Below are 15,272 nucleotides of genomic sequence, written 5' to 3'. Positions count from 1 at the left end.
CTGGGGTGGGAGAAAAAAGTAGATGAAGGTATACTGGTTAAATTGTTGAGACACTAGTCAAGCTCTCCTGATGAGAGGTGGGAGTAACCTGCACTAGGTTTTTAATGTTGATATGGAGAAGGGAGGGTATGGAAAGAGTGGCAGAGGTGAAGGAGAATATACAGGACTTGTTCATGAACTAGGCAGGCAGATGGGGGCAGGCAGATGGGGGGAGCAAGCATATCCGGTCAATACAGGTATCTGTCTTACTTAGATGTTTATAAAACTGACCTGTTCCAAAGTAGAGGATGATCTCAAATAAAGAAATGAATTTAAAAAGTGAAAGGTATTTCTGCTAATAAATTGAATAAGCTTATATCTCAAAAATACTGAATTATTAATTATCTAATTACATAAATTATGTATGTAGTACACAGAGAAGTTGAAGGTTTCTCTATTTAATCTCATTGTTTTTCACTTTCATGAGCTAAAACAAATTGTTTCGGAACTTAGGAATCTAATATCAGCTTTTTGGTAAATTGGAGATGGGGTTATAAACTACAGCCAATGGTCATTCTAATTGCTTCTCAATTTACTTGTCATCTATGCCTTGAATCTATGCATGATGGAAACGAATCTATAACGCAGTACTGGGCTAACTACAAAGCAGATTATATCTTACATGCAGAGGATCCCCCAAACCGGAAAGAGATATACACTCCAGAATTGATTCTAGAAGGCACACTGTGGGTCCTTATGCAGGTACACTTATTGTGCAGATATTGTCAGGAGTAAAAAAAAAAAAAAAGTTAGCTTCTTACAGGAAAGTTCCAAAAGAGGGTACAAAGTGAAGCCATGAGGAAACACAGTGTTTCAATACCTTATCACTGATATACACAAAAAAGTGTCTTTCTGCTTTCTGGCAGTCTTCCACTCATACCTCCATACACCTATATCCTGGGTAGGAAATAAAAAGTGGGCCCAGAAGTGGTTTTTCGATATCGCTCCCTCTTAGAAAATGAGAGTTTCCTTTCTAGATCTTGAGTAGAAAGATCTATTATGAAATCTAACACCTACTTTCTTTTAATAAATGTGTCAATTCCAAAACATATTCCTCTTCTCTTCACTAATACCAATGGATTTTTAAAATATTTTTTAAAAGTATATTTACCACCCATTTTCAGTATGTTAATACTGAATTTTTCCTCTCCCTTTCGATTAAATAGGGTTTACACTCGAGGCTAAAAATATTTAAAATATGTAAGTGTTCTACTGGGCTGTGCCAGAAGAAATACTGTATTGAATGAAAATTATATGAAATGCTTGCTCTGAGCCAGTTGTACTCAATGTTGGATGCAGGTATCTAAAAGCACTGACACCTATCTAAGCTGCTGGATAGTCTGCTTTAGGACATTTATATCTTTATTTTTTGTAAATACTTGACATAGCTTCTGTGTGCAGCTACAACAGAAAATAATTTATTTCAGAAGTCCTGATTTAGGCAAGTAAATGCTAATAACTGCACTTTGATCTTTTGCAAAAATTTCTAAATTTGCTAACTAATCGAAATCAAGCATCTCTCCTCTCTTGTCTAAATAAACTCAATGTAATTATTTCTTGTACTTCAAGTGCTTTCTTAATGTCTCACTGGCTTTAATAAAACAACTGGCTTTAATAAAAATTAGATGGGACAGTGGATGGATGGATCAGAAGATGAGTGGATAAATATAGAAGCAGACGAATGTTTGAATACACAGATTAGAAATTGGTAGATGGAGAGGGGGTTGATGGATGGATGCATGAATAATGGCCTGACAGGTAAGTAGCCATATGAAAAGGTGAAGGAAGAATGGAGGCCGAGTGAATGGACAGACTTATGAATGGGTTGTCCGGTGAATGCCCAAATAAAGGATGGAGAACAGAGAGAGAAAGACTTCTGAACTTCTTAATACATCCTTGTAGCATCCAATTTACCAAACTTCCCAGAACAACCCAAAACTTATCTTCAATTTCTCTTATGCTTTATAAAAATGAGTCACTTTGAAGATGTCAGGTGAGTAATGAATTATCTGGCTATAGAATACCCAGAATTCGATTATGATTAAAATATCAACGTAATCTCAATCCCAACAGGAGTTAAAGAAAAATAGTTTGAAGACTATCTGCAAGAATGGTTATATCAACGTTTTGACATCCTAAGTATGATTTTAAGGGATTTTGGGAGACAGGGAGAGATGAAGCAGGCTTGCACAAATGAAGCGGTACCTCACAAAATCACTCAGAAAGCAATAAAAGGGTTACAAAAGAATATATTTAGACTCTAAATCCCAGACAATTAGCCCAAAGATGGGAACATTTAATTATACAACAGATTTTAGTTTCCCTAGAACCCATAGATCTTTATCAGCCTAAGAGACTATTATGACCAGGAACAATACAATTGTGATTTATGTTTGTGTATTAGGTTCTACATAAAGAATGACTTCCATGTGTTTTTTCATCAGAGAGGATCTTCACAAATACAGAGAAATATTATACCTAGGCCATATACATAAACATGTATAACATGTATATGTTTATCTTGAAATGATTAAGCAATGGATTTAAAATAAACAAATACATATGTCAACTAATTTCTTAGTATATTTTTAATTCATTTCATTTTTAAAAGATTTTGCTCACAGAAAAATTGCCAAGACAGGACAAAGAGTTCCCTTATACTCCATACCCAGCTTCCCCTATTTTTAAAAAAGATTTTATTTAGTTATTTGTCAGAAAGAAAGACAGAGAATGAAAACAAAAGCAGGGGGAATGGCAGGCAGAAGGAGAATCAAGCTCCCCTCTGACAGGGAGCCTGATGTGGGACTCCATCCCAGGACCTTGGGATGAATACTCAAGCCAAAGGGAGATGCTTAACTGACTGAGCTACCCAGGAACCCCTCCCCTACTTTAGCATAGTATGTTAGTATGGCACGTTAGATATAATTAATAAACCAATACTGATATATTTTTTATTGACTAAAGTCCATATTTCATTCACATTTATTTAGTGTTTAGCTAATGTCTTTTTTCTCTTCCTGGATCCTGTTCAGGAAACCATATTACATTTAGTCTTTGTGTATCCTTAGGCTGGTTTTCATTGTGACTATTTGATATTTTGTAAGCTACCCCTCTATTGGAATGTGTCTGGTGTTTTCCTCATGATAAAACTGAGATTGTGGACTTGGGGGAGAAAGACCACAGAGATAAAGTGCAGTTTTCATTACATCAGATCAAGGGTGCATACTACCTGCATAATTTAATACTGTTGATGCTGACCTTGATATTTTGGCTGAAGCAGTTAATGTCAGATTTCTCCACTGCAAAATTACTTTTTATTTTCCTTTCTATACTGTACCTTTTGGAAGAAGTCATTATGTACAGCCCATACTTAAGAAACAGGAACGTATACTTCACCTCTTTGAGGGAAGAGCATCTACATGAATTATTTGAAGCTATTTTATAGAGGAGGTTTGTCTCTTCTCTTTCATTTATTTATTTATTTAATCTCTTAATTACAATTCTTTGAGACTAAGTAAGCTCTGTTTTTTTTTTCTCCTCCAGTATTGACAAGTAGGGCTCTTACTTTCATAGCTACACCTGAACAGGGAATGAAACTATAATAAATTAAAATGTCACAAAGTCCACTGTTACTATGTCCAGCAGTCTGAATGTGATCAAGCTGGCACCAAGAAAACAACTGATGGATGCAAGAAATCAGTATAATAAGAATAGCTTGGACCTTGGGTAATATTATGAAAATATATGAAGAAGCATCTTTGATAGGATAATAACTCCCCACCCTCAAATTAAGCTCTTACTTATTGTATTGTTCATGTGGGAATATATCTAACCAATTAAGTGACTGGTTTTCTTAAAAGTACAGCAGAACCTTCAAAGTACATTTAACTTTAGGGATTATTAACTGCAAATACTATAAAATGGCAGAAATATGATGGGGATAAGAACAATACAGACAAGAAATGGAGATTAAAAAATACAATAATGGATGTTCTTAGAACCCAGAATTCCATCTCTCACCCAACCCTAGGCTGTTTTCTCCATTCCGTGTAACTCACTAGCTTAAATTTAGTTAAACTTTAAAATTTAAAGGCCATGGCTATTAAACCTCCTTAATTGGACAACAGCTATTTGTCAATTTTTCAAATTTGTTGGCAATGTAAAGTCACGTTGGGGCATCGAGTTCTAGCCAGGAGCTTGAGGACATCCGAATGCAAATTACATTCTGCTTGGCATCTGCCTATTTAGAGCAAGGAGTTTTTGTATTTCCTTCTCCTATGCCAAAAATCTGTTGTGGAGCATTTTCCAGGAAATCTCAATAGACGCACCTGGAGTCATAATAGATCAGTGGTTTTCCACCTGTGCCACGCATTTTAATCACCACGGAGCTGTAAATATTCTCATGCCAAAGTCCCATCTCCAGAGATGTTGATTTAATTGGACTGGAGCACATTCTGGGAAATGAGATTTTAAAAGCCTCTGGGTATTTTAAGTTACAGCCAAGGTTGTGAAACCTGGGAAACTAAGGAGACTTTAAGAATAAACCTGTTTATTCTCACCATATCCTTGCCTCTAGATCAGGTAATCTCTCACCTAGCCCAGATATTGGTTATCGGTCTCCATTAGCTTCCTTTCTGACCAGTTGTTGGCTACTAGCTAATCATTCCATTCCTTCTAGGGTCTACCATTTATTTAACTATGATCTCTACATCCTGTTTCTGTAAACTTACATATCTCACTACTTATCTTCCCAAGATATGGCCAGGGTAATATTGAGGATGACAGTGAATGCACAGGTATAAAGAACTTCTGCAAGGTATTACACACATCTAAGGATTCATTTATTTATTTTTGGCAGGGCTTAAGGTCTTACATACTGCATCTCAGTAGAGGGATTAGACACAATAAACATATTTTAACCCTAAAATTCTTTATTTTGGGGTCAGTAAGTACACCTGAATATGAGCATATTTTAGTTTTGAATGTATAAACAGTAAGGTATATCACTGAACTAGTAAATATTAACACATTGACTGAAACTAACTTTATGACCCTTTAACAGTGCTACATTGCTTAGCATTCAAGAGTGGCCTGAAACCAGCTGTTAATAAAGCTTTACTCTTTTAATTACCTTGAGGAATATCAAATAAAAAATCACTTATAGAACTAGATTCCCTGGAATATAGCTTTGAATTCTTTTCAAAGGTATTTGTAGCAGTCTGTGAAGAAAATTAACTATTCTTTCACCAAATTAAAACAAAAACAACAACAACAACAACAACAGAGAGGGGGGCTACAATAAATTCTTGGTGGGTGGGATGCTTGACTGGCTCAATCAGTAGAGCATGTGGCTCTTGATCTTGGGGACATGTATTCAAGTCAACCATTGGGGAGGGTAGATTGTACTTAAAATAAAACAAATCTTAAAAATTTATTAGTGGAGATTTATTACCTAGAACTCCAACAAGTCATATTTATATTCAGAATGAATATCACTATCTAGTTCCTATGACTGTCATAAAACTCCTTTTCAATTTATCATTTTATATATCCCTTTAATGTATTATTCAATTCCTTTTACTATATTGGCATTATAATTATTAGGGCATCCCTCTCAGTAGTAACAGCTTCCTTGACAGTTCCTAAGTAGCAGATACCAAATAACCGTAAAGGTAAATTTTTGTTTACCAATTACCTGGGCATAAGTTATAGAGACTGCCCATATGGTCTCACGGATAATGAGACCCAAATAATAATACCCCAAACAATATGACCCAAATAATAATACCCCAAAACTAGTCTTATCAAGCCTAAGGGTCCATTTTGCTTGGAGATAGAAATTATTGAAACACTTTCCTTCTGTTTCTTTTTATTCCATAAAATCACTAAGTATAAAAGTATAAAATGCCAACTATAGAATTTTATTTCTTGATGGCATGTGGAAGAATATCCAATGTGATTTATTTTTTCCTCTCCAGGGATAACTCATCAAGCTATTATTTAGGCCATACTAGGAACCCTCTAGAAAGTCAGTAAAAGAACTTAAGCAAGGGAAACACTGATAAGATTAAAATTTTAGAAAAATACCTCACATAGTTACATAGTGGAAAGAATCAAAGAACAAGAAGCTGGAGGTAGAGAAGATGGCCATATTCTGGGTGATCAATAAGACAGTGGTAGCTGAAGAGGAGAAATGAGAAGGATTTGAGAAACACAAATGTGACAATATTGGTAGGAATTTGTGAGGATGTGGAGCCAGTAAAAAAAAATCCTTCTTCTAAAAAATTTGATAGCTGAAGACAAAGACAGGTCTAGGGAGGCTTCATTTTCTGGCAAATGGTCAAACACATTTTTAATCAGAGAGAACAGAGAGGAAGGATACAATGAAATCCTAAGTGAGAGAGGTAATTACTGGTCAAAGTCCCATAGGAAGCAACAAGGAATGTGGACTTGAACCCACGTAGAGTAGCTGAACAATCAAAGAAAAGACCTATTCATATTTGAGATGAGAGACAAGCTTACCAGGAAGAATAATATCTTATAATTTTTTGACTTAAAAATCAAACAAATAAAAATACTGAGATGCCAATGGCCTATATTTTCTCTGTGAAAGATGCAGTTGGGGACTTCTGACCTTGAAGACAAGACACTAAACATCTCCATATGATCCTCACCCCATACTGAACACTCTAACTTCACAGTTCAAATCTTTCCTATAGTATATCTTCTGCTGAGCAGTTGTCCAACTTCCACTTTACTTTCAAATCCTGAAAAATGGAATGCATGAAGAAATACACTTGTTCCACAAGAGAGTGAACGTTAGGGTAGATAAGAAGTGATAAATGAAATGTGCCTTCCAACAAGAGGTAGCAAAGAATCACAATCATAGTCCCCAAAAGGGATACCCATTAAATTTTAAAATTAATTCAATAAAAGCTTATTAAGTTAAAATGTAAACACCTTAAAATTCTGAGTAGAATACATTATGAGACTGAGCTTACCTGGAATTCACCACTTTCTCCAGTCCTCAAATACCTTCTCCCAAAGAAAGGAGATGATTTCTATTCTGATCTATACAAATAATACTGTATGCAGGTGGAGAAAAGCTGAAAGTGTTTTTTGAGTTTGGGCTGATGCAGAGTTTCTACTATACTGTAAGGCATTTGCAAGTTACATTAAAGAGGTTCTCCACCCTGGCCTCACAATTCTAGACCCTGTTATCCAAGTCCTTGAGAATATTGGAAGATGTTATCAAATGCTTTTTTTGCTATGACACTAAGGGACTTTAGTTTAAGGAACCAAGCAACATGTGCCAAGCAACATGTGTCAGAGTATAGGCTTTGGAGTTTGACAGATTGTATTCACATCCTGTTTTCTGCTACTTCATCTCTGGGTATGTGAAACATTGCAAATTTACTCCAAAGTTTTGATGTCTATTCATGTCTTCTGCCCATTTCTTAACTGGATTATTTTGGGGGTGCTGAGTTTGGTAAGTTCTTGATATTTTGGATAATGACCTTTTATCAGATACATCATTTACAAGCATCTCTCATCCTGTAGGTTGCTTTTTAGTTTTGTTGATTGCTTCCTTCACTTTGCGGAAACTTGTTACCTTGATGAAGTCCCATTATTTCATTTTTGTTTTGTTTGCTTGCTTCTGGTGACATGTCTAGTAAGAAGTTGCTATGACTAAAGTCAAAGAGGCTATTACCTGTGTTTTCCTCTAGGATTTTGATGGTTTCCTGTTTCATCCATTTTGAATTTAGTTTTGTGTATGGTGTAACAAAGAGGTGCAGTTTTAGTCTTCTGCTTGTTGCTATCCAGTTTTCCCAACCATTTGTTGAAGAGACTTCTTTTCTATTGGATATTCTTTCCTGCTTTGTCAAAGATTAGTTGACCATACACTTGTGAGTCCATTTCTGGGTTTTCTTTTCTGCTCCATTGGTCTATGTGTCTATTTTCTATGTGTAATTTAGTGTGTCACCTGGTGATGATAAAGCTGTGAGCTTGATATCAACTACTCAAACTGCATGGATTTCATGAATTTAAAGTCATTTTTTAAACATTTCAATGATGAGAAGTGTTGCAAATGAAAAATACAGCATGGAACAAAAAGACAAAGTTGGAGACTTGCCGAAATATGTGTTAACAATCACAGCCAGGGAATCCTACTTTGATGTGAAATGTCAGCTTAGCTTTGAAAAATGAATAGAAATGTATTAGGTAAAAAGAAGAGAATGGTAGGGAGAAAATACCTGTGAAAACCTCACATCTGGAAAGAGCACATTATGCTGTAGGAAATGAAGGAAGAGCCCTGTGGGTAAAGGGAGGCAGGGAGAGAACCTAACCCAGAGGAAACTATTGACAGTCTTAAAAGAGGAGGCAATTTCATCAGAAGAAATATTTTTAAATTCACGTAAAAATGGGTCACCTATTTAATGGTAAGTAGGAACCATGGTTTTTGAGTAAAAAAATGGTTGATCAGGGCTACCTCAGTGACTCAGTCAGTTAAGCATCAGACTTGTAATTTTGTCCCAGGTCCTGATCTCAATGGTTGTGGGACTGATCCAGGTCAGGCTCTGGGCTCAGTAAGGAATCTGCTTGGGATTCTTTCTCTCCCCTAACTCCCCACACTCGCACATGTTTTCTCTCTCTCTCAAATAAATAAATCTTGAAAATCAAAGTTGATCAGTTTCCTATCAAAAGTACTGATATAAAAAAAAGTACTGACATATATAATAAGCATGACATAGGAAAAAAGTAGCATTTATTTTTATGTTTATAATTTACCCTCAATTTTTAAATTGAGATATAACTGACATGTAACATTATATTAATTTCAGATGTACAACAGTGTGATTTGATATTTGTGTATATTACAAAATGATCACAATAAATATAGTTAATATTCTTCACAATACATTTTTATAAAATTTTATTTTCTTGTCCTGAGAACTTTTAACATCTACTCTCTTAGTAATTTTCAAACATGCAGTACAGACTTATTAAGCTACAGTTACCATGTTGTATGCTACATTTCCATGATTTATTTATTTTAAATTACAAATTTGTACATCTTCTTCCCGACACCCATTTTCCCCACTCCATTCCCCTTACCTGTGGCAACTGCCAATTTTTTTCTCTGTATCTATGAGCTTTTATTTATTTATTTTTATAGAGTCCACATATAAGTGAGAACATCTGTCCTTTCCTGTCTGACTTATTTTGCCCTCGAGGCCCACCCATGTTGTTGCTAATTGCAATATTTTTTTCCTTTTTTATGGCTAAAAAAGTGGCTGCACCTATTTATAATCCCACCAACAGGGCACAAGAGTCCCCTTTTCTTTACATCCTCTACAATGCTTATTATCTCCTGTCCTTTGGATAAAAGCCATTCTAATAGGTATGGGGGAGCATCTGCTTTTCCCTGATGGTTCATAATGCTGAGCATATTTTCATGAATGTATTGGCCATCAGTATGTGTTCTCTGAAAATACATCTATTCAGATCCTCTACCCATTTTTAAATCAGACTGCTTGTTTTGTTTTCATTTTTGTTTTTGCTATTGAGTTGAATGAGTTTTTATATATTTTGATTGGTAACCCCTTATCAGATATATTATTTGCCAAAAGTATTTTAGAGCCACATTTTCTAGAGAAATTTTTTTTAATACTTGGCAAAATGTGTATCTTCATAAATAACATGGATGGTATTGTCATTAATGTTGTCAACTTTTACTATTTATAGCCTTTTCCAAATGGTTTAATAAAATGAAATTATAGTATCCACAGGTGTTGACATCATTATCTTTCCTCCTCTTCTTCATATTTGGTAAGCTGAATAAAAACACTAGCCATAGCTTTTAAAATCCATCAAAGTAGCCATATTTGACATGTGAGGAAATTCTTTAAATGTACTGAACCTTGAATTATTTCCTATTTTTCTTTTTATGTAAATGACTTAGATGCTTCTTAAAAACATAAAAACTAAACTTTGATTTTTGAGTATTCAGAAACTAGTGAGAAGCCGAGAGGAGAAAACTACATACACACGCATAGTCCCCTACATACACAAGTATTCATAATACCAGTATTTAGAAAGAGACAATTAACTTTAAATATGCACCTTGGAAATATTTTTTATCACATGCAAATATCTGAACTAAAACGAACACAATAGGGGCGCCTGGGTGGCTCAGTGGGTGAAAACCTCTGCCTTCGGCTCAGGTCATGATCCCAGGGTCCTGGGATTGAGCCCCGCATCTGGCTCTCTGCTCAGCAGGAAGCCTGCTTCCTCCTCTCTCTTCTCTCTCTATCTGCCTCTCTGCCTACTTGTGATCTCTGTCAAATAAATAAATAAAATCTTTAAAAAAATAAAAGAACACAATATTTAATATCTAAAAGTATACTAAAATGTATTTGCATATCATTAGTCTTAACTTCCATCATTCCTGTAATGGCTACATAGATTTCTTTCCACTGCTTTTCTCTAATTTTCACATTGCTTTTCATCTCTTGTAACTTTCTTCTTTTGCTACAGAACACCTTTTTATAAATCATTGTCTTGAAAGCTTCTTGTTGATGAGAAAAGTATAGAACACACTGAGGCGAAAGTAAGAAGAATTTAAGAACACTGGAAACTTAGGTGTATTGTATAGTCTCAGTATATTCAATTACTAGCTTTTCAAGTATAATAGATACTAACAAACTGGAATAAGTAAAGTGCACAAAGATCTGTTTGAAAAATTATTTATAATAACATTCTTTTACCGTACTGAAAGAACACCAAATACTTATTTAAAAGAAGGCAGAATAAATTATATATTTATCTTATTTATATATATTTTATATATTTATATATAAAATGTATAATAAATTATATATTTATTTCATATATATAAATTATATATTTATATTCAAACACTGCATTATTAAGCAGTCATTAAATGAAGTATTGAAAACAAAATGTTGGAAAGCTTGGGAAATGTTCCAACATTAATTTCTCATAAGAAATTTTATTCTTTCTAAACAGTGTATAGGTGATGGTAAAATGATCATATATAAAAACTGGGAAGGAAAAACCAGTGATTCTTTTTTCTTATGTCTGGATTGAAGTTTTATATACGATTTTAACTTTTAACTTTTTTTTTTTCAAATTGTGTTATTAGGAGCACATATTATTTAGCAGTAAAATATTCATCATTAAATGAAAGGAGTCTTGGGATACCTGGTCAGCTCAGTCAATTAAGTGTCTGCCTTTGGCTCCGGTGATGATCTCAGGATAACTGGATCAAGCTCTGCATTGGGCTCCCTGCTCGGTGCGGAGCCTGCTTCTCCCTCTGCCCCTCCCCCTACTTGTGCACCCACATGCGTGCATGCATGCTCTCCCTCTGACAAATAAATAAATAAAAATATTTTTTAAAAAATGAAAGGAGTCTTGCAAGAGATGAGTCTTTATGGAATCCTCTAAGATTTTATAGAAAATTAAGAAATAGTATTAAATGGTATATTTGCAATTTCTTTCTCCTTGGTACTAAAAACAACTTAGTTCTCCCTCCAAATTTTGCCACATGCACATGTTAACACAGAATGCATAGGAACACTCACAAATAACACTGTTGTTCTAAGAGAATTTGTTTTTCATGACACCCTATTTAGGTATAATGGAAACTTGGATCTTGAAAAACACCTTTTGAAACAAACAAGTTCTGTCCATTTTCTTTCCAAATATTAGTAGATTGACATGTTCTCATTATATGGCAGAAATCATTTAATATCTATTGTCATTGATTTGAAAGCCAAAGGTCACTTCAAAAGTTGATTAATTACTCTTACATTCTTTGTGAGAAAATGGTTTTAGTTTTTGCTAGATACTATTTGAAATTGCAATACCTAAAAAATAAATTTCACTACATTTTACCATAAAATATGTTCTTATTGCCATGATCATAACAGGAAAACTTCTAACTGCCTATGAATTCAAAGTCAAGCCTCTGTCTTCTGTCCTCATAGATATTACTATTCGTCAGTTTTGAAGTTCATTTTATATTTCATACATAACTTTGTTAAATAAGGCTCTGGCCATAAAACAATGTCTGCTTCTCCCTCTTACACTACCCCTGCTTGTATTCCCTCTCTTGCTGTCTCTTTCTGTCAAATAAATAAAATCTTCAAAAAAAAAATTGCTTTTATCCAAACTGAAATCATCCTCTTTTTAAATTCTCTTTTTCCACTGCATTTTCCATTTCTGTTGAATTCCCTAAATGATACACTTTCTAACTCTTTTGTTTTCCCAGCATAACACTGGTTCTCACTTTTTTATAGATTTTACCTCATTGTCATTTCCACTTTAGTTCATTCTTTTGTTACCTCATGTGATTTTTGTGCACTTGTTTGTTTTTAAAAGAGCAGTTTTAGGTTTATATACAAGGAACTGAACATAAAAAGAGTTTCCATATACTCTCTGCCCCCACATTTGCATAATCTCTCCACTGTCGATATCCACCATCAACATTACAGGGGTACTTTTTTGACAATTGATGAGCCTAACTTGACATATCATTATTCCCCCAAATCCCTGGTTTTCTTTGGGGTTCATTTTTGGAGTTCATTCTAAGGGTTTTGACCAAAGTGTGTTGATATTACATGTATCTACCATTCTAGTATTATACAGAATACTGTATTCTGTATACAGAATTGAAAAGAAACTGCCAAGCTGTCTTTCTGTGCTTTGCCTATTAATCCTTTCATCCCCCTTAACCAATGGCAAACACTGATATTTCTACTGTCTCCATAGTTTGCCTTTTCCGGAATCAGGTCACGTAGTTAGAATCATTCAGTATGCATATTTTCCAGACTGGTTTCTTTCACTTAGTTATATGTATAGTTATATGTAACTATATGTTACATTTCCTCCATGTTTTTTCATAACTTGATAGCTCATTTCTTTTTAGTACTAGGTAATACTTTATCATCTGGACCTACCACAATTTATTTATCCATTCACCTACTGAAGGACAACTTGGTTACTTCCAAGTCTGGGCAATTATCAAGAAAGCAGCTTTAAACACCTATGAGCAGTATTTTGTTTACAACTACCTTTCAGCTCTCCTGATTAGCATTTGATTGGATTTACTCACAAGTAAATACCAACCAGCATGATTGTTGTGAAACCCTATAGTGAGAATACATTTAGATATGGAAGAAACTGGCAAACTGTCTTCCTAAGTGGCTGCACCATTTTGCATTCACACCAGCAGTGAATGAGAATTCCTGTTGCTCCACATCCTTGTTAGAATTCTTTTTATATCTATTAGAATATCATTCCAATAGATATGTAGATACCAAATAGATATGTAGTGGATACTCCATTGTTTTAACTGGCAATTCCTATAATGATATATAATGCTAAATGTCCTTTCATATGCTTGCTTTTTGTCATCTGTATATCTACTTGATGACATGTCTTTTGAAGCCTTTAGCCCATTTTTAAAATCTAGTAGTTTATTCTCTTACTGTTGAGTCTTAAGAGTTCATTGTGTATTTTGGGTAACAGTCCTTTATCAGATGTATCCTTTGCAAATATTTACTCCTAGTCTGTAGCTTATCTCCTTATTCTCTTCATAATGCCTTTTGCTGAGTAGAAAATTTTAATTTTAATGAATTCCAGCTCATCAATTATTTATTTCATGCATCACAACTTTGGTGTTACATCTAAAATGTAATCACCATAGGCAAGGTCATCTCGATTTTCCCATATCCTATACTCCAGGAGTTTTATAGTTAGGTATATGATTGAGTTTGATTTAGTTTTTTGTGAAGGTTAAAGGGTCTTTACCTAGATTGACTGATTGATTTGTTTCTTTGTTTATTGCATTAAAAATTCAGTTGTTTGAGCACCATTAATTTAAAAGCCTATCTTTTTTTCCATTGTATTGCCTTTTTTTCTTTGTCAAAGAGTTGAGTCTACTTCTGGGCTATTTTGTTCCATTGGTCTATTCTTTAACTAGTATCACAGTGTTTTGATTACTACAGGTTTATAGTAAGTAATGAAGTTGGGTAGTAACAAGTTTTGTTTTGTTTTGTTTTGTTTTAAATACTATCATTTTTCTCACTCTTAATTGGTTTTATCCTAATTCTGCCCATATATGGCTGCCACATCCTTTTGAAAAGGGCTCTTATCATGTCATAACCTGCTTTAAAAACTTTAAGGGCTCCCCTGCATTTTTCAACTAAGTACATACTGTGTAGTTCGATTTTTGAACTCCCTGCTTAATCTTATAGCATTATCTTCCATGACTACCCTATTTTACTCTATAGTACCAATCAAACTAACTAACTCTTTATTCCTGAAACACTTTGACAAAAGTGGCATGTCTTTGCTTACTCTGCTTCCTTTACTGAACTGTCCTTTTTCCTCCTTCACATAATTTGCCCAAAATTCATCTCTCTCCTTAAATTATCAAAACATACATTTCCTTTTTCTATCCCAAATATATTTGATATCTGTTCCTTCATTCCAAATACAAATATACTTTTATCCCCTTTACAATCTGAAGTTTGTTTAATTTCTTTTTTATTTTTAAGATTTTATTTTATTATTTATTTGATAGAGAGAGAGAGATACAAAGATAGCAACAGAGAGCATGAGTGGAGAGGAAAGGGAGAAGCAGAGCATGATGTGGGGCCTGATCCAAGATGACCCAACCCAAAGGCAGATGCCCAACCGACTGAGCCACCCAGATGCCCCAGTATAGTTATTTCTATAAATAATTAGAGTGTATACACTGAACATAAAGGCAATTCTTGCTCATTTATATATCTCCAACATTACTATTCCAGTGCCCTGGTTTGTTTGCTGTTTAGGCCAACTCCAAAAATGTTGAAAAATTTAAAATGAGAAGATGGAAGAAACTCTTCTTTCCAATTTAATGTTCTATGAATTAACAGGGATTAATACAACAGAGGTAGATACAATATGAGGTGAAAAAGCAGGGGCTTTATAGAATGAAGTTATCAAAAAATAGAATGTGGAGGTGAGACTTAGTGCCTTTTTAGAGTTTATGATTAAGTTAGCTTAGAAAAAGTCTAGTAGAAGAGGAGTATCTTTAATTTAGTTATTTTTTTAACCCCGAACCAAAAGGTTTGTGTGAACTAATTTACAATCCTTTAGTGAAATAATACACTTTGGTTTCTTTAGTTTCCCTGAAATTGCTTGGAATTATTTTTATTAGT

Source organism: Mustela putorius, unplaced genomic scaffold (genome assembly GCF_011764305.1).
Source record: "Mustela putorius furo isolate JIRA1106 unplaced genomic scaffold, ASM1176430v1.1 tig00003859_pilon_pilon_pilon, whole genome shotgun sequence".
Classification (NCBI taxonomy): domain Eukaryota; kingdom Metazoa; phylum Chordata; class Mammalia; order Carnivora; family Mustelidae; genus Mustela; species Mustela putorius.
This window is presented reverse-complemented; position numbering follows the sequence as displayed.